This window comes from Lissotriton vulgaris, chromosome 6 (genome assembly GCF_964263255.1).
Source record: "Lissotriton vulgaris chromosome 6, aLisVul1.2, whole genome shotgun sequence".
In the NCBI taxonomy this organism is placed as follows: Eukaryota; Metazoa; Chordata; class Amphibia; order Caudata; family Salamandridae; genus Lissotriton; species Lissotriton vulgaris.
The window spans coordinates 72,856,905-72,882,512 of record NC_141694.1 but is presented as its reverse complement, the minus strand read 5'-3'; positions in this window follow the sequence as shown (position 1 = coordinate 72,882,512).

The window sequence follows — 25,608 nt, the reverse complement described above, 5'->3', positions numbered from 1 at the left end:
TGGAATTACTGGAAATGAAAAAATTATTGCCCTGTCACGATAAAGACCCAGGGGGGTTCCACCGTGAATTAAAAGACATGCTCCGCATGGGGGATTACACATACGCTGATACAATTAAATTATTGAAAGTACTGTTACCAGCAGGCATTTACGAAAAGCTTAAAGAAAAAGATTGGGAGGTGGGGGAGAAAAAGATCAATTGGACAGAATTAGAAGACGAGGATAAACTCCGAGGCCCTGGTGTTGGTCTTGGGGACAAAGCTAAGGAACTACCCGAACTATTAATACAGGTTTTGCCGAGATTATTGACTACTAAAAAGGAAGATTGGGATGCTATTTCAGCCTGCAAACAGAAACAAGATGAAAACACTAGTGATTCTAGATTCGAAAAATGTTTTATTATTAACAGTGACCTGAAGACAAGTAGTGAATCGTACCCCCATCTTTTTGTGAGCAAATTAGTAGAGAATTCCTTACCCCAGATCAAAAATAGAGTACTGAAGGTTGAAAGTACCTGGCAAGCAAATAGCCCTTCCCAAATGTTACAAATGTTACAGTATCACCAGAACCGAATTAGAGAAGAACAGGAACACGAAAAGAGACGTATGAAAGATACGAAAATGAAAGTACTAGTTGCTCAATCAGTTCCAGCCGATGGCCAGAAAAAGGGCGCGGCACCTGTCAAAGGGAACTGTAATTACTGCAAACAGCCAGGTCACTATATAAATGAATGTGCTGTCCTGAAACACAATATAGCTACAGGCAAGACAAAAGAAAGACCACGTCCTCCTAGACAGGATAACGTCCCGCAGAACACGCAAACTCCACAGAACACGCAACAGACAGTAGCTGTACCCCAACCCATTGCTGCCACACAACATGTCACGCAACAAAGGTACCAGTATGCACAGTCAGACTACCCAGATTATCAACAGTACTCATGAAACAGCCTAGAGAGGGAGGTTGGCTTGCCCCTTATTGAGGTTCCTGTAGATCAAGAGGGTCCCTATGTACATAGTCATGTATTGGGGAAAGACAGAAAATTTCTGATTGACACAGGGGCGAGCAGAACTACCATCAGTCATGACGAGGTTCCAGGGGCACCCCTCTCAGGCTCACAGAATATTTCCCTGGGATTTTCAGGAAAGCCTATTGTTAACGAAGTGTCAAAGCCAGTTTCCCTAGAAGTTGGTCCATTGTCCCGCACTACAGACTTGTTGCTTACTAAATCATGCCCAGAAAACTTGCTTGGTATAAAGACATTGAAAGAACTAGGAGCAGTGATTTGTTGTTCTCCGGAAGGAGTGAGATTGTTTTTACGTGATTTTAAAGGACATTATGTGTTGAGAGATTTTGATCCCAGACTCCAAAATGTACCACAGCATTTATGGGCGCAAGGTCCGACTGATGTAGGTTACATGCACATTACACCATACCGTGTCACACTCAAGCAAGGAGTTGTACTGCCACAAATCCGACAATACAAGTTACCACCTGATGCTGTAGTTGCATTACTGAAAATTGTTGACGAACTCATTGCACAGGGAGTGGTTGTAGAAACTGACTCCAATGTATGTAATTCCCCTATCATTCCGATTCTTAAACGAACTGACCCAAATGCACCACCGGTCTACAGACTAGTGATTGACCTCCGAGAATTGAACAAATGCATAATACCACAGTACCCAGTGGTCCCAGACATTTCGTCACTACTGACTGCAATTGATTCCGAAGCGACGTTCTTTACTGTCATAGATCTTAAGAACGCCTTCTTTAGTGTTCCGATCCATCCGGAGAGCCAATACCTCTTCGGATTCTGTTTAAATAGCCGAAGCTTCAAATTTACGAGGGCTCCTCAAGGGTTCACAGAAAGTCCTAGTATTTACAGTCAAGCATTGAAAAGACAACTAGACAGTATTCACATGCCTACTGACACTGCACTGCTCCAATACGTTGACGATCTTTTGATCACAGCACGAACAGAACGAGACTGTGAACGTGCATCACTGACAGTCTTATACTTCCTGGCAGAAAAGGGGCACAAAATGTCCCCTTCAAAATTACAGTTCTGTGCCCAGAAATTGGTGTATCTTGGACACTTGCTGTCCAAGAGGGGTAGACAGTTGACACCTGATCGCATTCAGTTAATTGCACAACTTCCACAGCCCAAGACACAAAAGGAAGTACGGGCCTTCATTGGCCTCACTTCTTACTGCAGACAATGGAATCCTCAGTACGCATATCTAGCCAAACCACTCATACAGTTGACAACACAGGAGGCAGCGACTTCGACTGTCCTCCCTTGGACTCAGGAACATACACTTGCATTTGATGAATTGAAGAAAGCTCTATGTCAAGCACCAGTTCTAGCGACACCATGTTACAGCAAACCTTTTACACTTTTTGTCACTGAACGCGATGGCACAGCATTATCTGTCCTTACACAAGATCAGGCAGGAAAACACAAGCCTTGTGCTTACTTCTCTAGTACATTGGATCCAGTGGCCCAGGCTCTGCCTGCGTGCCTGAAGTCAGTTGCAGCCACAGCTCTAGCAATCAGACAAAGCGATTCCATAGTGTTAGGACATCCCCTGACAGTACAGGTTCCACACTCAGTGGAGGTTCTCTTGAACAGGACACAGACACAGCACCTGACTATAGCAAGACTGACAGGATATGAACTGACATTGTTCCAGCCACACATAGAGATCAGACGATGCAATACTCTGAACCCTGCTACACTCTTGCCCTCAAGCACAGTAGATCCTGCGCCACATGACTGTGTGGAAGTAATTAATACAGTGACGAAGCCAAGACAAGACTTCACAGACATTGCATTATCCGACCCAGACCTGACACTTTATGTAGATGGTTCATGCATGAGAACAAACACAGGAGAGTTAGTGGCTGCATATGCAGTGACCGCTGATACTGAAGTCATAGAGACACATCGAATTGACACACTGTCAGCCCAAGCAGCAGAGCTCATCGCTCTGACCCAAGCCTGCATGCGAGCCAAGAACTTGAAAGTAAACATATACACAGATTCACAGTATGCATTCGGAGTCGTACACGACTTTGGAGTCCTTTGGCAAGAGAGAGGTTTTCTGACCTCTCATGGGGCCAAAATACAGCATGGTCCCCTCATTCAAGCTCTGTTAGATGCAATACACTTGCCTACAGCCATAGCCATCATGAAGTGCAAAGCACACACTAAAGTCACTGACACTATTTCCCAGTGTAACGACCTGGCAGATCGAACAGCTAAACTTACAGCCCAGACTCAAGCAGACGTTCCAGCTGACACGACAAAGACAGAAGTACCATCACTGACAAATTGCATGACAGAAAGGGATCCCTCACAAGATGTACTCGACATACAGACGCATGCCACTCCAGACGAAATCAAGAAATGGACTGAACAAGGAGGGGTCAAGACAGATCAGGGATGGATGACAAAAGGCAAAGTCACGTGGTTCCTCCCTGACTCCATGGTTCAAGCTATCATTAATACAGCACATAGTCCAGCACACTTAGGAGAAAAGGCCATGTTAGACAGTTTACAGAATATCTGGTTCAACAAACATTTACGTGCAGCAGCGAAACAGAAAGTGCGTACCTGCATGATCTGTTGTCAGTTCAATCCAGGCAAAGGCATTTCCGTGGAACAAGGTGGATTTCATCCTCCTGACCACCCTTTTGAAGTCCTCCAGATGGATTATATTCAGATGGACAGATGTCGAGGATTCAAGTATGTCCTCGTAGTTGTATGTGCCCTATCTAGATGGACAGAAGCGTATCCAGTCCCAGATTACACTGCCGTGACCACTGCCAAGCAGTTGGTCCGAGAATTCCTTCCCGCGATACAGCTTGCCCCGTGTCGTGTACTCAGATAATGGGCAGCCATTCTCTTCTGAACTAATGAAACAAGTATCTCTTCTGTTAGGGTACCAGTGGAAATTCCATTGCGTACGACACCCAGAGGCAGCAGGCCTCGTAGAGAGACACAATCAGACACTCAAAACAAAGTTAGCGAAAGTCTGTGCAGAAAAAGGCGTGGATTGGATGGTAGCCTTGCCGGTTGCCCTCTTTTACATGCGTATGGTAGCTCATTCCAGAACCGGATTATCCCCGTACGAGGTGGTTTTTGGTAGACCACCGAATATGTGGGGTACGTCTATGCCACGAAAAATAACCGATGTCGACAGTACTATGCTGACAGATTACCTGGCTTCCTTGATGTCTGCACTCCTTTCTTGTCGTTCACAGGTTGCAGCTGCCTTCCCCGACAACACCCAGGTGAAGACTCATTCAATTGTTCCGGGAGACCTGGTGTTTGTCCGCAACTTCGACCGTTCAAGCCCTCTGGAGCACCGCTGGCACACACCCAAGTTGGTCCTGTTGACGACGAGGACCGCCGTCAAGGTCGAAGGGAGAAAGGGCTGGCTCCACGCCCACCACGTGAAACGTTTCCATGGACTTGGTTCAGTAAAAGACTCTAAGGACTGTCCCGTAAACATTGACTCTAAACTCCCTTTGCTAGAAAAGACTCGGCAACAAGAATATAGACAAAAACTATGGTCTAGTAAGTCAGACAGCGTTTAATTGTTTAAGTCCCCCTCGGGTGAAGCGGTTAGACAGGTTCCTGACATGTATAAGATCATAGACCCAAATAACAGAGAGATAGGCAGAAAGAGATGAAAAATAAGTACTGCAAAACCTTACGCAGTAGATGCATAGTAACTCTGATCATTATGTTTTTTCTAAGTATATCGATTATATGTATAAGCTTGACGCTACATGTTTTCTTTCCTCCTCTTGGTTCACATATACACTCTTCTTTCAATGACACTGTAGAGCACACATTTAGTGATCTGCCACCACATGAATTGTCATATCGACTAGCACTGCGCAACAATACTTTTATTCGTATGTTACACCATTCTCACCAGACCAGCAATGTAACGAATTGCTGGGTATGTGGCCGACTCCCACCTTATCAGAAAATGAAGGGAGTTCTGCCCCTCTTTCCTTATCCGTTTTCGCACAATGGTTCGTGCGGAGCCTGGTTTGCTTTGATGTCCTCAACACAGGACAGACAGTTCACAAATTCCCAGAGTGAATGGATTTGGGGGGACCTGAATATAGTCATGAATAAGGCATGTTTTCCCGATAAAGATGGTTTTCCCCAAAGGAAAGGAACAGATCTAGAAAATGAAGTGTACGAATTAGGAAATGTTTCCCTTAGCCTCATGATTCTGAACGTCCAGTCCGAGACAAATACAGGTTCACCGTTTATAACAGTCTTACCAGTAAAAGGTGAATTATGCGTTAGGAAAAATGGTTCAGTGCACTTAGGACACAGTGATTGTAATACTGTGGTCGAATTCAATGATAAAGGAAAGTCTACTTTCAAAGCTTCCCGCCATTCCTATTTCATTTGCGGTCAGACTGCCTATGTACGTCTGCCCTTAGACTGGGGTGGAACGTATTATATTGCGTTCCTACTGCCACCTGTTTTTCTAGCCCCATCCCATTATCATCGAAATTCTCAACTCGTACATGTAAGACACAAGAGGGAGACCGAGTCCCCGGTTGTCGATCAGACTGAGACAGCGTGGGAGCAATATACAGACTTCAATAAAGGATTCTTTTTCTTCATAGGTCCCGTCCAAAACAGTAAATTAATACGCAAATTAACCAGAACTTTGGAAGCAGTAGTGAATGAGACTACTTCTGCCTTAGGTAACTTGACCGAGGAACAGTCTGCTATGAGACTCGTTGTTCTACAGAACCGCCTTGTTCTTGACGTCATCCTGGCCGATAGGGGCGGGGCTTGTAGAGTGATCGGCTCCAGTTGTTGTGTGTTTATTCCTAATAACGCACCATCAGTGTATGCAGCAATAACAAGGCTCCATAAGATAGCTCACGAGATACACCAGAACGCAGGCACCTGGACTTGGTCCGGTTGGCTCTGGAGTGTTATATCAGCCTGGGGATGGAAAGTATTGTCATTCCTAGGAATAATACTGCTCATAGTATTTAGTTGTTGTCTCTGTCTGCAATGTGGCCCAGCGATTTGCGGCTTGTGTGCCACTGCCTGTATTCCCCGTCCACATTCCCGTTCCCGTGCACAAATGAAAAAAGACGAGCAAATGATGCTGTATGAACAGATAGATGGTCTCATGAATATAGATGTATCCTAAAGGGCACAGTAGGGGACAAGGAGGGAATGAGGAAACAGAAAATTTTATATGGCCAGTGTGTCCCCCACTCGCACCCTATCCATGTACCTATGCCCCATGCATGTCCCTGTTATCGTGTAATTCCCATCCCGTGCCTGTAATAATAATGCCCCTGTATTTCCGTCTAATGTTAACATGTCAGTTATTAGGCCTTCCATGAATGAGACGTTAATTCTGCACTGAGGCCTACGTTGCCAATGCATTTACATGGTACACGTTTAAAAGTCGAGAAGCACACGTTTTTGTGGCCCAGCCGAGCCAGGCCCTGAATTCAGGCTCCGAGCCCCTTCTGACTCTGAAAGCTGCAGTTTAGGTATGCATCCCTGACCTCTCCCTTACTCCCTGCTCAGCTGAGAGGTGCCCGGCCAGGCCTGCCTGCCAAGACGGTATTTTGCCTACAGTTATCTGTTCTGCTCCGAAAAAACACATTCCAGTCTAGTGAAAGGGATAAACATATTCCGCCTGCAGAGCATAGGGCCTAGCCTTCCTGTCTCCATTCAAGTGATTTACAGAACCCGTTGCCATAGAAGGCCCATGGCCCCACGCAATGCACGAAGAAATATATGCACACACTAGCATTTAGTGATGAATGGCTTTTGCTCGAACGACCTTTACTTCAGACAATAAATCCTCCAAACATAAGATATCAGATATGCCAAAGGTGCAGGTCGTTCTGACATCCCATTCTGACACCCCAGACTCCTCTACTAGTGCTAAAATCAGCTCCCCCCAGCTCCCCCCAGTTACACGTCAATTCCACCTCATGACCAGTTTTGCGCGCACATGTAGGGTAAAGGTTTCTGCTGACCCTGCAGACCTCCTCTATGCATCCATCCACCTGTGACACACCTATGACTCATCAAGTGAACACCCACGTGTACGCCTCTTTACACGCCTTCTTTCACGCCCATGTGTTCTTATCTCTTTCACTTGCTCCGCCTGGAGCGTTCCGCCTTCTCTATTCATTGCAATTGTATGGCTTTACTATATATAATGTGTTATGTGAATAAAACGTTAGATGACGACCCTTCCTGAACCTTAGTCCGGGTCTGGTGGCTCAGTGGACTAATGCGTCCACTGCAGGGGCCTGTGTTCGACCTCATGGTCACAGGTTCAAATCCCGGCGGGTCCACTCAGCCTTTCATCCATCTGAGGTCGATAAAATGAGTACCATTGAGTTGGGTAACAATAAACATCTGTTATTCAGCGCCAAGAAACCGCTGGGTGAACGTGCGCTTTACAAATACACATGTTATGTTATGTTATGTTATGTTAGTGGTGATGGAACCCGATTCTCCAGTGACTCGAGTCATTGTAATAAAGCCCTTTTGACTCGGACACCACGGACTCTGCCTCTCATTTTATGAGCTATCCTTATTCTTTATTAATTTATAGAAATTATGACAGGGTAATGTTTTATTTACCACATGACGCTGAACAAGAAGCGGCGTATACTACTGCTGATGAAGACTCTCACGACGATGACGCAGTCATCATAAACGTCACTGCAGCCCCAGCGGGCATGCAGCAAACAGACATTTTGATCCTAGCCCGAAAAGCTGCTGAGCATGATGTTGTCGACGAGGCAATGGGACCACCACCAATGCAGTTAACTAGTACACCACCACCTACCGATTCCATATTTTCTCGCCAGAAGGGACCTCCATCCACCTCGACCTCCATTTCCTCAATTAGTGGTGCTGCAAGTGCACAACGTAGTAAAGTTCGGCAACACACATCCTCCACTTCATCTGGCATTAGCATGACCAGTATCGACTCCTCCGCCCCCCACAGACATTTGAAGTCCGCAGTTTGGGACTTCTTTAGTGTTAGCACAACAAGGGAAAACATAGCCATTTGTACCATTTGTAAGCTTGGTGTTAGTCGTGGTAAGCTTGGTACCAACTATGGTACCGGAGGCCAGAGAGGTCATCTTGAGAGACAGCACACTGTCAAATGGCATGCGCACCTAAAGAAGATCAAGGAAGCCCGAATTGCCAGTCAACAAACTGTATCCATTGATGTTTCATCTGATGATGACGAGGAGGAAGAAGCGTCAAACATTTCTTCACTTACACCCAGTACCCCTGTCAGTAGCACACCCCCTGCAAGATATATGAGCCACACTAAGGGTGTGGGAGAGAGTGAGACACCAATACGAAAAAGTTCATCATCACGGAGCCTAACTGGGTCGAAGAAGTCATCATCCCGTAAAATGGTCCAGCCTGAACCCACCATTAGAAGCATGTTGTTTTCAGATGCGCCATTTGAACGCAACCAACCAATGACGCGTCTGTATAACACTAAGCTGGCTAAAATGCTAGCGCTGGACCTTCTCCCTTTTTCTTTTCTGGAAGGGGTTTGTTTTCTTGAATTAGTGGCAACGCCTTGCCCTAAATGGAAGGTTCCTAGCCGGTTCTATTTTGCCAGAGTTGCGGTTCCAGCACTACATGAAGATGTGCTGGAGGTGATTGGGGCAGCTTTGCAGAAGAGTGCTGTTCACACTATACACCTGACAACAGACATGTGGACCAGTTGCCAAGGCGTTGATTACATGTGCATCATTGCACACTGTTTTTTTTTTTCAGGGGTTACAGCAAAGCTAAGGGCAGGTGTTGACCCGGACAACGTTTTTAAAGCTGCTCGGAAACATGCAACACTAGCCATGTTTGGCATGGAGAAAAGTCTTACAGGAGAAAACATTTTGCAGGAGTTTAACACAAAGTCAATGGCTGTCCCCAATAAAATGCAAGATTGGTTATGTTTCCACGGATAATGGCGCCAATGTAGTTAAGGCCATGGATATGGGTAACTATTTCAGAGTGCCGTGTTTGGCGCACTGTATAAACCTGGTTGTTAAAAAATTCTTGAGTGAAGAAAGTCCAGTGTGCGAGTTACTGACCACCTGCTGAAGAATGTGCACACATTTCAATCATTCTTTTAAGGCCCGGAAGCATCTGAGGGGCCTGCTACATGAACGTAAACTGCCAGTGAAAGAACTCATCCAGGAGGTGGCAACACGTTGGAACTCAACCTTCTACATGCTTGAGCGTCTGTTTGAGCAGTGTGCGGTAGTCGATCAGTATTTCTTTACACAGGGTGCAGCTATGAAGGACCTGAGGATACATGCGGAGCAATGGAAGCTAGTTCAAAGCCTGACAGACATGCTTCATCCTTTTGAGGTCTTCACGCGTGCAGTCAGCAGGGAGGACTGTAATTTGGGAAAAGCTATCCCATTGTTGCGCATGCTAGAGCACCAACTGAAGGCGGTGTCTTCTACGTTTCAAAAAGATGAAAAAATGCAAGAAGCTTTTGATTTGGCAGAGAAATTATTAGAGCGCCTACTTTGCGATGAACGTCTTCAAAAGATCCACTTCTGCATCTGTGGCTGTGGCAGAAGTGAGTGATTTTCCCTCTCAGCCGTTAAAGACACCAGCAACCAGATCAACTGTACCAGACACAACAGTAACATTGTGTGAAAAGAGGATTGGCTAACTCAGCTTGGGTTTGCTTCTCAAAAGGTCCCAGCAAAAAGTAAGCAAAGTGGAGGAACCGTGGAGAACCTTGAGTCGATGATGCAGGACTATCTGAATGACTCAATAGAGGTCTATGTTCATGATGACCAAATGGCGTATTGGCATGAGAAAAAAGAATTGTGGCCAGAGATCTCCAACCTGGCTATAAATTACTTGTCTTGCCCACTCGTAAGCGTGTCTTCTGAACGTGTTTTCAGTGCTGCTGGTGGCATTGTAACTTGCAAAAGGACCCGCCTCTCGCCCAAAAATGTGGAGAGGTTAACAATGATCAAGATGAATCAGCACCTCATACCACCAGATTACAAAATACGAAAATACACGCAGGAAGAAGACGAGGAGGACACCAACTTAGATGAGGGAAGTTCTTCTCTGTTAGGTGACCTACTCCTGCCTGAATTCGCAGAGTATGAGGACGAACTCTTCTTCCCTGACACCGAGCCCTGAAAATGAGCCAATGAATCAATAACTTTCTTTTTCGTCCTTATTCACTTCTATTCCTGTGTGTCTGTCTTTCTTTGTTTTGCAAAATCTACATAAAAACAACTTTAATCACCCAAGCACAAAAATAAGCCCATCAGCAGAACCGTCTTCACTTATTTGCTTATTGATTTGAAGGTGCCGCAGTCTGTATTCCTCAGGTTCACAAGTTCACAAGAACATGCTCCTCTATCCTCCTCGTCCAGACTCCTATTTCCCTCAAAGCAGATGGCTGGATTACGCCCAATGAAGAAAGACTCTGCACTTGTGGGGGTGTTCTACTTCTTTGCGGGTGAGTTGACGGGTCTGGGGCCATTGCTGGGAAGGTCTAACACCGGATAAAAGTGGTTTGGAGAAAATCGGAGCAGAAAAAGATTTTGGGCTTTTGACCACTTGCCTGTCTTTGGGGTGCTGTTTGGTGGGCTTTTAGGTTGTTGTGGGTGGGTTTTGGTGTCTGGGAGCACTGCTGGCATAGTCTAATGTGGATTGCATTTGTTTTTCAGGAAATCCATGGTGGAAAAGGGGAGTTAGGGCCTAGCTGCACAGCGCGTTTAGACAGGATTCCAGGTAGGTGGCCCATTTTTGCTTTTTGCTAGTTTGGGGGTGTTCTGTTTTTTTGCGGGTGGCTGCAGGGGTCTGGGGCCATTGCTGGGAATGTCTAATACCGGATCAAAGTGGTTCGGACAAAATCGGAGGTGACTTTTTTTTGCGTTTGTGCTGACTTGCTTGTCTTTGAGGTGCTGTTTGGGGGGGTTCCGGGTGTTTGTGGGTGGGTTTTGGGGTCTGGGAGCACTGCTGGCACAGTCTAATGTTGATTGCATTTGTTTTCCAGGACATCCATGGTGGAAAAGTTGAGTTATGACCTAGCTGCACAGCGCATTTGGACAGAATTGAAAGGAGGCCGAAAAATATTGTATGAGATTTTCCATTTTTACTTTTTGCCTGTTTGGGGGTGTTGTGCTTTTTTGCGGGTGTGTTGGCGGGTCTTGGGGCATTGCTGGGAAGGTCTATTACCGGATAAAAGTGGTTTGGAGAAAATCCATGAGGAATTCTTTTTTGCATTTTCTGACATTTCGCTCACTTTAGCGTTTTCGGGGGCCTGTTTGGGGGGGCTTCCTGGTGTTTGTGGGTGGGTTTGGGGGTCTTGGAGCAACGCTGGGTATGGATACCTTTGATTGCAAGTGGTTTGGAGAAAATCCATGCTGAAAAGCATTTTGGCACATTAACTTAGGGCTCGTTAGGGTTAGCAGTATTGTATTGCATGTGTTTGGGCGGGGGCTGTTTGTGGGGGGGTTTGCGAGTCTTGGAGCGATGCTGGGTATGGATACTTTTGCTTGCTTGCAAGTGGTTTGAATACAATCCATGGTGGGTAAGGGGGGATTTAGGCCAACTTTACTTTCAAAGTACGTTTTGTCACCATTTTCTACTAGGCCTCGTTTTTGGAGATCTGATTGGGGGTCTTCTACATTTTTGAGACTGGGTTTAGTAAGGGTCTGGGAGCACTGCTGGAAAGGTCTAATTTTGTTCTAAAATACAGTTTACCGTACACCTAGCTTGAGGGGAAAGATCCGCTAAATTAATTCGCCCATACTTATTTATCCTTCAAAAGGAGACTCAGACAGGGTACGCACTTTCAAATATATTGTACTGTCTAATAGGAAACTCAAAGTGTGACTTTTTGCACTACACAGCGTACATACCTTATATTTATTTGTCAGTGGTGTTCTAATATCACTTCCTGTTTTTCCATCAATAATTACGGGCCGGGTTTCAGCCTGTGCAATGGGAAAAGGATGAAGTCAGGCTTCACATTAGCGAGCCGCAATTCAGCATCCGCCAGGCAGGCAGTGGACAGGGTGTCTTCTGGTCACCAACATTGATGGACGGAGCGTCAGATAGAATGGAGGAGTCCCGCTAATAAGAGGAATGGTTGGATGCATCTTACAACTTCCCAAATTCAACAGGACAACTACAACAACATACAGATACAGTATCCGTTCTTTTCTAATTATCTTTTAAGTAATGTTATTGCTGTGAACTTCTATGAGTGTGACTCTGCATTTCTTTGATCTCTGCTTCTAAATTCATCCCTACAGCCATTGTATAGGTTTTACTTCTGCTATTTTTCAAACCTAATTTAATGTATGAAGTGTTTCTCTGAGTGCAGAGATAGGCAAGTGAAAACGCATAATTATTACTGCAGCCCTGTACTGTCGCATTCTTTCATTCACGGTTGTCGAAAGTACTACTTACTTTTCAGTAACCATGCATGCAGTAGTGCATGCACTTCCTTTATGTCACTTAAAAGATTTATGGTTAGCTTTGTACCCAAAGATTTGTTTATCTTCAATTATAGTTCGTCCATGCTGTGCTTTTTTTTTCTTCTCTCAACAAAACTTTCCCAAAAACCCCCATTCCCATCCATTTTCCAAACCCTAGCCCTCTTCCCCCGGGCTTTGTGGTTTTGATTGATGTGTGACTAAATGACAGCGATAATTGCACACACTTGCTGGGGAGGATAAGGTCATAGCAACAGGCTGGTGAAGGAATCCGAGGATATATTCTATTCTTACTCAGCTCGACACTGAGTCACTATTGGCAAATGAAAACAGATTTTCATGTTCGCCATCAACTTGATTGGTCATCAAGAACATCCTACTCCTAGACGTGGCAATTTATTACGCTGCTGTGTCCTTCACCTCCAGTACTATTTCTTGTAGTAGTAGCCAATGTCAAAGAAATTCAACGCAAGTACTAGTTATACTTTCAATACTTTACCATTTGTTAGGCTACATTGTGGCACTGTTCTAGTATACTGTCACCTGCTATATTCTCTATCGTACCGATTTAATGCTACGGTAAGGACAAACAAGGTTTCATTTTCTTTTTTTCCAGATGCTGCAACTGCCACTGTGTAACACCACAAGTACCACCGCAATGATGACATTTCATCCGCCCAGGATTGCCACCCTTAATCACCATTTCGCGTGCAGCCAGCCCTGTGCCTAGCCCTATTTCCAAGAACAAATTACAGGTAAGATAAGCGTTTGGGGGGAGGTAGTATAATGGAGTATTAGGAGAGACGAGAGACTGACGGTTCTAGGACTATTGAATTCACTTACTCTGTGAGAGGCACTTAGTTTTGAAAACATTTGGGCCATTAGTACTTACACAACTTCAATCAAGATGCCACTTAAGTTTCAGGACTGTTAAACCCCCACCCACCAGCCTCAAAAGCAGTAAAAAACACGTATGCTAAGATAAAGTTTAAACTATATTTATATATCCCTAACATAAATAATCTCCCGCAAGACCCAACCCAACCCACCCCCCTCCCGAACCCCAACGAATGTCCCTGAAAACTAAGTCCAAAAAAGTAGAAAACCCAACTCCCAATTCCCACCCCCCAGAAGTCTTTAAAAAAGGGGCAAGGGACAGTCTCCTCCTACTGCTGGCTGCTGTTGACTTTTCGGGCCAGGTCGGCATGCTCTTTGCGGAGGGTCTCGAGGTAGGAAACCCTCGGGGAAAGGCGGTGCATCCTTTTTTTGCAACTGCTGTGGGGGGCAGCTGATTTCTTTGCTGCTCGGAGGTGGCGGGTGGCTGCGGTACCCCGGCTCCGTACTGCTGGAGACCTGCTGCGCTGACTGGCTGACCCAGGGAGCGCGGAGGAGGAAGCAGGTGTCGCTGTGGATGTTGTTGACGTACTCTGCATGTCCTCCTCCTCCTGGGCCACCAGCCGCCGATATTCGGCGACAGTGGCCTCCAGCCTCCGTTGCCGGGCCCTTTTAGCCAGCTCCTTCCGTGTTGGTTTGGAAGGAGCATCTATATGAAGAAAGAAAGACATAGTCTGTAACCAATGCTCTTTAAGATTAACACAATATGATTCAGCAGAAAGTTGTGTCACCGTAGAACTAGCAACTTGCAAGCGCAGTACATAACCATTGTGGCCAGTATCTATCTAACCTCCCACTTCTTCATCCTTGCTCTAACATTAGTGGGAGTTTAAGGAATCAATTCTATGAGCACTATGGACTCACTCCATTAAAGTCGACTATGACAGTACACCAGTCTTATTCTTCTTCTTCTCTCTTGTTTAGCAAAATTGGTACGTTAACTTCTGCAAGCCGGCATAATGCCAGCGCAGTCAACTTGCACCCGAGAAAAACAGACGCCCGCCATGATGAGTGAAACAGACTTGCTTTCCTGTACCTGTCCAGTACATGCAGGTGGTGATGCTCTTACTTTTCTATTATGGGTGGCACTGAGAATACTCTGTTAAAAGGGCTACTGCTTAATTATTTTAACTTTCACCCTACAGTGCCAATGAATACTAGAAAAGGAAAATGAAGAAGATAAATAATCTGATTATCTATCACTGCACATGGTATGTATTTGCCTACATATGGGATGACTTTAGGTGCTTTGCTTTTTATTGAGTGAACAGTGATACATCCACACATGAATGACCGAGTTCTACTAAACTTTTTAACAGAGGTAGTGAGTGGCCATCGTAATAGCCGGATATATGCTGTGCTTGCAATACAAACTACTGCTACTATTCATGGTAGTATTCGGACAAAATTACAACTTCTTTTCCTTGCCTTTCCTACACTGGGACAGACGTGCGGGTGGGTGTTACATGCTCTTCAAAGTAACACTTAGTTCATCCAGTGACCATCTACTCTCTCTAGATACACATATGCTATCCAAGAGTCAGATAGTACCATGATCCAGGCATCCATCCATTCAAACTATATGTCAATCATTCTTCTTCATGTCTCTCATCAGGACAAACCTTACGTTTTCTCACGGGGAGCACACTATGCAGTCTGCATTCTCAATAAGTAAGGAATATAAGAGCTTACCACTGCCCGCCACTACTGTGGCAACCCGCACAGCAGTTTCGTCTGGCACTTGCACCGCCTCCTCCCCTGAAGTCTCCTCCTCCACCTCCGCGCTGGGCCCAGCAACAGATATTCCACCTACAAAGTACATTTAAGAATGTTAGATGTCATAGACATACACCACTCACTAGTATTTTGTCTAGGAATGAAGAAATGTGAATACAGGAACCAATCTAATAATTTTTGACTGTCTACTCTAAAGTAAAAATGTCCCTTTTTCCAGGGAAGGGTGTTGTCTTGCTGCACTTTTTGGCACAACTGATGAATGCTTGCTTTTTAACACACACCATTTTTCTCATAACAGACAGAAGCTTCACTTCTAAGAACAAATCATCATCACTAGGACGGAGTGACCAACGATTCAGCACCAAAAAGAAAAATTAAAGTTCAAACCAGGTGAGGGCTCGGCTCGCCCACAATAAATGTGTGAAATAAATCATCACTAAGCACTTTTCCATTTTTAATCAACCGTTTATGTTTTATGATAAGCTTGATTTTAATAAATATTTTTACTTTTAATAAAGCTTTAAAACTTAAATAGACTCTGTGGTTTTTGTTAAGAGTGAATGAGAAAAAGGTTTTGCAATTTGCAAGCATGAGTCCTTGCCTCTGACACTTCTGGACTCTGACTCCGTACTATTGTCCTGCGTTGGATAATCATCATTGGGGATCAATCATTGATGAATTCGGGAGCTAAATGACTCTGCCACACTATCTAGTCAGTAAGGAGATTGGGGGTTCTTCAAAGTCTGATATCACTGAGGTATGTGGAAAGTCTACTGGCGCCTATTATAATTGATAAGCAATGCACTATTTGGTGTCCATAGTTCTGTTTGTGCGGATTTGTCCCTGCAACAGTAGTAGTATGGATTGTCCTCCTATCCAAACCAAAAGTAAAGTAGTATCTTATTCTTTCTTAGTGGGCATTCACATTTTATTCTGGAGAATTGGCAAAGCATAAACATTTAGAAGACTTGAAAAGACATTATGGACAATCCCAGAGGACTGCACTCACTGCATAGAGCTATTGCTGACTAGAATGGGAGTTTCGGTTAACACCTTTTCCAACTGTGCAATCTTAGTTGGCTACACAGCCAGACTAATAAGAATAATCTAGTAATACCACAGGGAGTCATAGTAGAGGCAGGATAAGAATTTAGATACAGTCTACAAGAAGATCAAAGACGATTTAGAAAAAATCGAATGAAGAACGCTAGGAAAAACAGGTACTCTATATTAAAATGAAAACTTACTGGGGCCAGCATAGGAGCCCTCTCCTGACCGATCCTGGCCTGCATCCAGTTCCACAGCAGCCTCCTCCTCTGTCGTCTTGCCCCTGGGGGGAGTTGCTGTACAACATGAAAGAAAGAAAGACCCAAAAACATGGATGATTGTTGTCAACCAAATCAAACATTTCAAAAGAACGATAACAAAATATTTTGGCGAAATAGCAAATAGACAACTATTCCACGGGATATATTGACCTATCTCATGTGGTCTACTACGATATTTGTATTGCTTGATTTGCGGACCGTCGACTTGGAAAGTTATGTAACTCACTAAACAAACTACTAAAATGGTTCGCCTAGGACTTGCAGGCAGCAGTCCGCAGCACGAAAAGTGACAGACAAACTCCATCGTGATTGCAGATCAGCGACAACACTAAAAAGTTTCCTACTACATTAACAAGTTATTAAAATACTCAAACTATCAATCCACCACCACTATTTCTTCTTATTGCCAGGTGTACAAAGGAAGGACTGGACTTGAGTCTGTAGGGGCAGATTTACAAGCCCCTTGCAGCTCTTTTGCTCCATTGTTGCGTGACTTTTGTGACGCAGCGACAGACCAAAAGAGGCGCAATGGTGCGGCGTATATTAACAACGTGACGCTTATGGGAGATGCATCAAGTTGTAAAGCCTTGCGCCATCAGGGGGCGTTCCGGCGCAAGGGAGGGCGTTCCTGCGCAGGAACGCATCCTAAAAGTGGCTGAGGGAAATCTACAAGATTTCAATCAGTCACTTTTAGGACAATGATGCGTGACTCAAACCCTGCGCCTGCTTGAAACAGATGTACGGCCTGACGCAGCATTGGGGAGATAGGGCACCCCAGAGCATTGCTGGAGCTGCTCTATCATTGCGAGGCAACTCCAGCAATGCGCTGCCTTTACGGCACAGATGCGTAACGCTTCGGTGACGTATTGGGCCCATGGTGCGCCGCATTGTAAATACGGGGCACCATGGGTGGTGGTGGCGTGTCGCACAATTACTGGTGCATCCCTGCTACTTTGCAGGGATGCGCCGGTAATTTAAAATCTGACCCTTAGTGTCTAGCATTACGCAGTTCTTTAAACTACACTCATACATAATTTCTCAGGCCAATGAAATGAACACAACATCGAAAACAAATAAGCATAGTAGCAACGCTACTGAGAAGGAGAGCAGTACACCTGAAATGCCCAAAAATATAATTAAATTTACCTACAATGAAATCGGCAGCATTATTGCTCTTGGTAAAAAACAAAAATTTGCAATATAATAACACACAGAAGTAGTGATGAATAGCTACTACTACTCATCAAGCCCGGGGATCTCGAGGCCGAGCAGGTCGACCAAGTCGCGTTCCCAGTCCAGGAGATCCGTCCAACGGTGGGTCGCCTGGTTGTAGGTGCGCCGGACCCGAGAGTGTTGGTACATGGCCCGGCACACCTTCTCCCACCGCTTCCGGCGCTCCCGGATCCCGTAGCCGCTAGCGATCTTGCCGCCTGCCATGATGGTCCTGGGGAGGCAGCGCTGGACATAAAAAACTAGTGCGGCCACCTCCTCCGCGTTAAAGATCTCCCGGGCTGTGACTGTCTCCCCCCTCAAACACCCGCACGGGAGCCGGGCGCGGGGTGCGGGACCCTTCCCCTTCTCAGGCTGCTTCCCGGCTCCCTTTACCATGGTCTGGACAGAAAGGAAGGTAAATAATAAATAATAAATAGAATAGGGAAGAAGAAAAGAAAAGAGTTTAAAAAAGTAGTTTAAAATTAACCAAAAGTAGCAGAAAATACAAAAATATAGAGCTAGAAAAATAGAGGGATAGATAATGAGTAAAATAGATTAAAAAAAACTTCAAACAAGCAAAGGATGGCAGAGATTGACAGAGGATACAGAAAGCATGCCCAGAAACATAGCAATGAATGAGAAACAAGATGGCTGCGCCAGTTCACAACCGCATGGGTAAGTTCGCGCGAGATTTCCCTCGCGATCACACGCGAACTTGTACTAGCGAGCCACACACTTTGCGAGATTACACATAGCGCCCGGAAACGGAAATACGTCATGCAAACAAGATGGCCGCGCCCGTGAACGACCGTGAGGGTAACTTTCCGCCGTTGCGCTACAAGCGGCTCGCTAAAACGCACAAAACCTTGCGAACTAACACGCCGCAAAAAAACAAATTGCATATACGCACAAATTCACGGCTTCTGAATTCGATCTCGCGCAAATTTGCACCCGCGAATCCCGCGAATTTGCAGAAAAACGATTTTTGCAAAACTGAAAGCACTCAGCAGGTGCAAAAGTTCAAACTCATCATTAGTAACCATTCCCTGTAGTGCTTCCTGAGGGGCCTCTCCAGAGTTCAGTTGCCTACTCGCAACTATTCTATGACCCTTGCTCTGACCCTCACAGCAGGCTCAGAGAATAGCTACAAGTAGGCCACAAAGGTCCTGTGAAAAAAAATTGCACTGCAACAGAAAGCAATTACAGATAAGGAAGCAGGTGCCAGACTGGAAGTTCAAATTCAGTGACACATTAATCAACCCCAAATTAATTCATGTCAGTTGAAGCAGGGCAGGTGTGCTTTTCCCCCCCATAATCTACAGTGATGAACCAGAGAGTAGCAGTGATGTACCAGAGGGTGGCATGGGTCAACCAGAGAGTGGCAGTGGTGAAACAGAGGGTGCTGTGATGAACCAGACGTAGAAACAACATAGTCACGACCGTTGCAAGCCGTCAAGTAAGTTTGCGTTTGCGAACTGGTGCAAAACCCTTGCGAACTGGCAGAAACCCTTGCGAACCCAAAAAAAACAAAAAATCCGCAAATTCGTGAAAGTTCGCGGATTTTGCGGTTGCGAATCGTGAAAACCCCTACTTCTGATTGGGCAAAGAGATGGGAGAGGTAGTCACACCATACTAATGTCATTCTTTTTATTTAGTTCATTGTTCAATATTCCCACCCCTTAATTTACTTTCCCAAGCTTTATTCCCACCCGCATATTACATTAGGATCAATACATTCTATACACATTTTTTCCTTCCCCTCTTCGGGTCGAGAGGTGAGGTTCCCAAGCGCTTCTTGCTAGAGCAACCTTGGCTGAGTTTCAACGGACTCATCATGGTTCCGGATGGGTTTTGCATGTGCTTGTGCACAAGTTAGGTGGGGTAGGAATTTCAGTCACCCTCCAGGCCCAAATACGAACTATTAATAAAGTCAGAGAAAGACATGTTAGAATGCAAAAATAAATTAATGCACTGTATACCACTGATTTCTACTCTAATACCATTAAATTATGTAATCGTTTGCGTTAGAAATTTAACAAAAAGTGCAAGGTTTAGTTTAAGCACAGCATAGGCATTAACATGTGAGTTTCAAGCGACCATTTTAATAGCTATTGGGCAGCTGCAAAGTTTCCCCACCAAAGCAAAGGACGTCATACTACGGAGATGCAGTAGACACATGTGCAGAAAATTCCAGCGTTTTCGGCAACCATTTTAAGTCACTCTGGTAAAGGTTAGTAATACACTTAAGCAAGCTTCCCCTAGATTCTGTATAAAGAATGTAATGCATTATTAGTATTTACGAACATGTTGGTTACAGTATTACATGTTATTTGAGAGGATTGCATCTGAGCAAGTCTCTTTCATAAGAAACCTTGCTCCATCAATCTCCTCTCTGATGGCATTTTATACCATCACTAATTTCATTCACTAAATCAGATACCAACGTTAGCTATTTTCTAATTCAATTTCTTCAACTCTTTCAATTTTTCCCTTCTTTCTCTTATATTGTAAACCTTTCATTCTTTTGTAAATATCTCCTCTTATCGCTTCAAGCTGAATTTCATCAAATTTTCTCTTCTTTCCCTTCTCATTCACTCCATACCATTTTCTTTCACTGCAACATTTGCACCAAAACATTATTTCTAAAACTAATAAGGTTATTCCCATTATTGGCATTTTTATTTGACATATAATACTTTTACCTATGTTAGAAAACCAACTGCCTATGGTGAAAATACTATTTGTTAGTTTTTTCCATACACTGTCAACTTCCAGTGGTTTTAAATCTTCCTCGAAATTTGTGATATTTTTGATATAGCCTTCAATTTCAACGCTTTTGTCTGGAATATAAGTGCAACAATGTTGCGCTTTCAACATTTTACAGACTCGCCCTCTTTAGCCAATAATATATCAAGAGCAAGTCGATTTTGCAAAACCATAGACCTGACCGCAACCAATTCGGTATTGATCAATAAAAATCCTCCAGCAGTGTCAGTTGATAACCGACCAACTACTGTAGACAATTGACAGATTTTTCGTGAGTTCAAAAGAATTCCCACTGAAGGTATCAATGCACCACATATATCACCTACTCTATTTCTGAAAAACTAGCCCTTTTATATCGTGTTAGTCTGTTATTATCTTCATTGCTTCCAGTTATTCTTTTAACATGATATACTTTAGGGAATACTATTCTGAAATAGCAACTCCGTACCAATGATCAGGCAGCTTAAAATAAACTTTGTTTCCAAACACATAATAGATTCCGGGAAATACTGGATCTGTTCCTCCTTTTAGTCCCCATCCCCCAATTACTAAGAAATTGTGTTCACATTTACTGGAACCAATAAATATATGGTTATACTCTGTTTTTAACCTATGGAGACAGATTTTCCCTTTCTTCTCAAGATCGAGGGACATAGCAGCATGAGTCTTGCCAGTTGCAATTAGGTATTTTTTCTCTCTCGCCCATTTAGGTATCTGAGGTTTCAGTTCAAAGGCCCTTCTTTGGAAATCCTGTCTCCTTTGCTCAACTAAATTCAAAAATATCTTTTTTTTTTAATGTAATTTACATGTTAATTTGTGCTTGTGTGCTTCAGCTATATCTATTAGAAAAAATTCACCCATGAATTGTGAGTCTCTAGTACTAAGAACTGGGTTCATGCTTTTTCGCAAATGAACCTCAGAAAAAAATCACATCTGCATTAGAATATTAATATTGTAATTTTCCAGTTTGATCGAATAAACTAAGCTAAAACACTACATGAAATACCATATGTCAGCAGTAAATGATGATACGTTACACCTTCTGCTAGTGATGTTGGCAGTTTCATACACACATAACAATCGCTAACTTCCATGGTTTCTACATAGTGTACTAATAGGTTTGCAAAAACATATAAATCTGTATAATTTTTATTCATGGAGTGATATAGGTCTAACTCATCTGGTTTTTCCTAAATCTACTCTGTCCTGTTTAATGTTAGCCACTCTTTCAAGTATATTAGTGCTGTTCTGTTTGTTCATAACCATCAAATAGCGGTTGGCTATTGTTAATACTTACCATGTTATAAGTACTAAAAAATTTGCTACATATACATATTTTACAACATTTCTTTACACAGTTTTGTTTCGGTTTTCCAGCAGCTCTATTGTCTGTCATTTTGGGTTAAGAAGATTTCTCCCCTGTTTAGAAATTTTGTAAAAGATATAACCTGGGGAGTTGTCTTTTCTTCAAGTTGGTCTCACTTCTTCGTCAATTCGTTCAGCATTTAATTCTTCATCACTATCTCAACTTATTTCAAGATTCTCAAAATCTTCAAGAATTATGTATGTCCATTCAGGATCCTTGAATTTATTATTCAGTCTTTTCAATCTTGGACTTCTTCTTGGCTTTTCAGTGGACGGACCAGATTGGCTGGATACTTCATTTACTTGGTCAGGTTCTTCATTTATGGTTTTAAGATGGTACTTCAGTTCTTAATAATACTAGGCCAATTATCGCCTCTCCTGACCCTTTTAGCTTGCACTGTGCTTTCAGCTTCTTCTTCAAGAGTTCTTTTATTTTCACTGATTTGTGGCTCAACTTGATTGTTGTTGTCCTCAGAATTCCTCTCTATCTGACCTGTCCAGGGCTTATCACCTCAGCCGTTTCTGCCTGGATGCGTTCTTCTTTCCTAATCTGACCCTGTTCTGGATTCGTTTGGATTTATTTTTCTTCTTCCTCCTGAACTTGTTTTCCTTTTCCTAACTGATCCTGCTCAGGTCTTTCAGTTTCTTGATTTTCTCCTGCCCGGGCTTGTTCTCTAAGACCTATCTGTCCCACCTCAGACTTGTGGATGGGGTTTTTATTTTCTTCCATCTGAGTAGATTGTTCTTTCCTTAGCTGGTCTTGCTCAGGTTCTTTTACAACTGTATTTTCACTTATCTGAACATGTTCTTCTATTCCTAACTTGTCCTCACTCTCGTCCTGTCTTTCTAATAGGGTTTGACTTCTTGTTCTCACAATCACTTCAGGTATGTCCACTACTGGGATCCAGTCATCCTGACTAGTTCTAGGTTGTTTTTGATTTGCTACTTCAGGTTCTGCAATTTGCGACGCATCAGCTGCACAACCATCAGCGGCCTCAACTGCTCGAGTCAGTTGGGGCTCTACTTCATCAGGTGCTGGTACTCTTTTTGTATATCTTGCATGAATCCAATTAGGCAAGCCTGCACATTTGACAGCTGTTGTTGTAACCAATATAACCTGATGTGGTTTTTCCCACCTTGGTTCTAGGCACGATTCTCGAGTGTGATACTTCACAACTACCCAGTCACCGGGATTCAGATCAAGTGCTTGGTTCGGCTGCCTGGCAACTGCGTTTTTCCCAACCTGGTGAGAAATAGAACGCACTTGGTCAGCCAACTCTTTGCAATACTCCAGTACCAAATAATCAGATATATTCAACAGCTTGTGTCCTGGGATGCATGCTTGCCTCATTGCTCTTCCCATGAGTATTTCATGGTGACTCAACCCAGTATTTTTATCTGGGATACTTCTGAGTCCCATCAGGACAAGAGATAAAGCATCAGGCCACTCCAGTGGGGTGGATGCACAGACCTTTCCCAGTCTTCACTTGGTTGTTGTTCTACCACTCCAGATGCCTCTGGGCGGTATGCACAGTGCAGTTTTTGTTCAATTTTAAATGCTTTACAAATCAATCGAATTATTTCATTATTAAAATGAGACCCTCTATCTGATTCAATAGTCCCTCAATAGGAGTTTGGCCACTATCAAGCTTCCACCCACTTAAAATAAACAAACTATGACAAGTACATATTTCAGTCATCGACAAACAGGTAACTGAATGAAATCAATTTGAAGTCTTACAAATGGACCTTCTGCCTTTCCAATTTTTTCCGTGCTGACTACTATTTTCCTGCCTGGATTCATTTGTTGACATGTTTAGCATCTCTGGCAAAGACTGTCTGCGACATTCCTGAACCTAGCATTGAACCAATCTTGTCTGAAAAGTTTAATCATGGCATCTCTGCCTATGTGGGTGTCTCCATGATACATTCTAGCCGTGGATGCGAGCATACAGTCTGGCATCACTGGTCTTCCATCTAAATAGACCCACACACCATCTTCAGCTCTTCTATAACAACCTATTGTCTCCCACTCCTCCTTTTCTCTTATGTTTACTTCATCTTGTAGGTCTTTTACTTCTTCCCATGTTCCTATATCCCCAAGTAGCATAAGTTGGCAGCTGATTCCACATGTTTCAATGTTCTTGTTTAATACTATTTTGTATTTAGCAAAGTATTGGGCAACCTGGTCAGCATATCGATTACCGGCTGTCACATGATCATCTCCTGACTGGTGAGCAGCACACTTGATCACTGCCACTTCTTTTGGCAATTGAATTGCTTCAATCAATTCTTTCACAAAATTTCCATTTTTAATGGGGGATCCTGAAGAAGTCATGAAATCTCTCTGCATCCAAAGCTGGCAAAGTCGTGCACAACCTCGTAACCCTACTGTCTATCAGTGTAAATGGTTACTTTCCAAATGTTCCCAATTTTACAAGGTTTAATTAAAGCTATCAATTTGGCTACTTGTGCAGACTTGACTCCTGGTAAATAGGATGCTTCAACTATTCTAGCCCATGTACACACAGCGTAAGCAGCACTCAATCCTCCTCCTTCATGGTGCATACATGAGACATCTACAAAGAGCTCATGTTCTGCATCTTTCAAGGGTTCTTCCTGTATGTCACGCGGTTTGGTACTAACAGCCTTATTCATGAAGGCTAAATCGGCTCGCAAAGGGCCGGATTCTGAGAATCCGGCCCTTTGCGAGTGCGATTTTTGCATTTGGGATTCAGCATCCCAAATGCAAAAATCGGTAATTGCTAAATCGCTAAATTGCGAGGAATTACATTTAAGGAATCTCTATTTGAGATTCCTTAAATGCAATTCATGAAGCATTTGAAAATTGCGAAAATGCAATTTTGGGCCGCTATTTACCGAGAGGTCAGACCTCTCGGTAAATAGCAAAAACTTAGAAAAATGCTTTTAAAAGCATTTTTCTAAGTTGCATGTTGCACACACACATGTCCTTTGGACATGTGTGTGCGCAACACCTGTTTCAATTTGCATTTAAGGGGTGCTACAGGGTGTCCTTTGGACACCCCTGGCACCCTTTAAATCGCTATCTTATTTGCGAGTAGCAAATTGCTAATCGCAAATAAGGAATACTCCCCATGCATTCCTATGGGCCTTTTGGCCCATAGGAATGCATGGGGAGTTATTCCTTATTTGCGATTAGCAATTAGCTAATCGCAAATAAGGAATCAGTGGGAATCGCAATTAATATTGCGATTCCTACATGACTACCGTTTTGCGAGTCTCAAATAGCGATTCCTTATGATTCGCTATTTGAGCCTCGCAAAACGGCCCGATCATGAATCAGGCTGCAAGTTCAGTAACGTTGAGACATTCATGTTCAACTTCATCTTTCACCTCTTCCTGGTTTTAGAATAGTACGCCTGGCTATGGTCATGTTCTCAGCCCCTAGTATAACTCGCTAATATTTTGTCAATTGACTAGGAGTAAGATACAAAGTCTGTGTTCTTGTCAACAGAATTTCATCTGAGTGTGGGACGTACACTTTTACAGGGTGGCCCATCACAATTGATTTGCATTGTTCCAGACTCGTTCACATTGCAGCTACAACTGTTAGACAACCTGGCAGTGCAGATGCCACAGGGTCCAAAGTACCAGAAAAAGATGCCACAGGACGTCACATTAGGCCATGTCTCTGGGTTAGGACTGAGAGTGCACAATTGTCTCTCTCGTAGCAGAATAATGCAAATTCTTTCGAGTAGTCTGGCATACCAAGGGCATGTGCTTCACA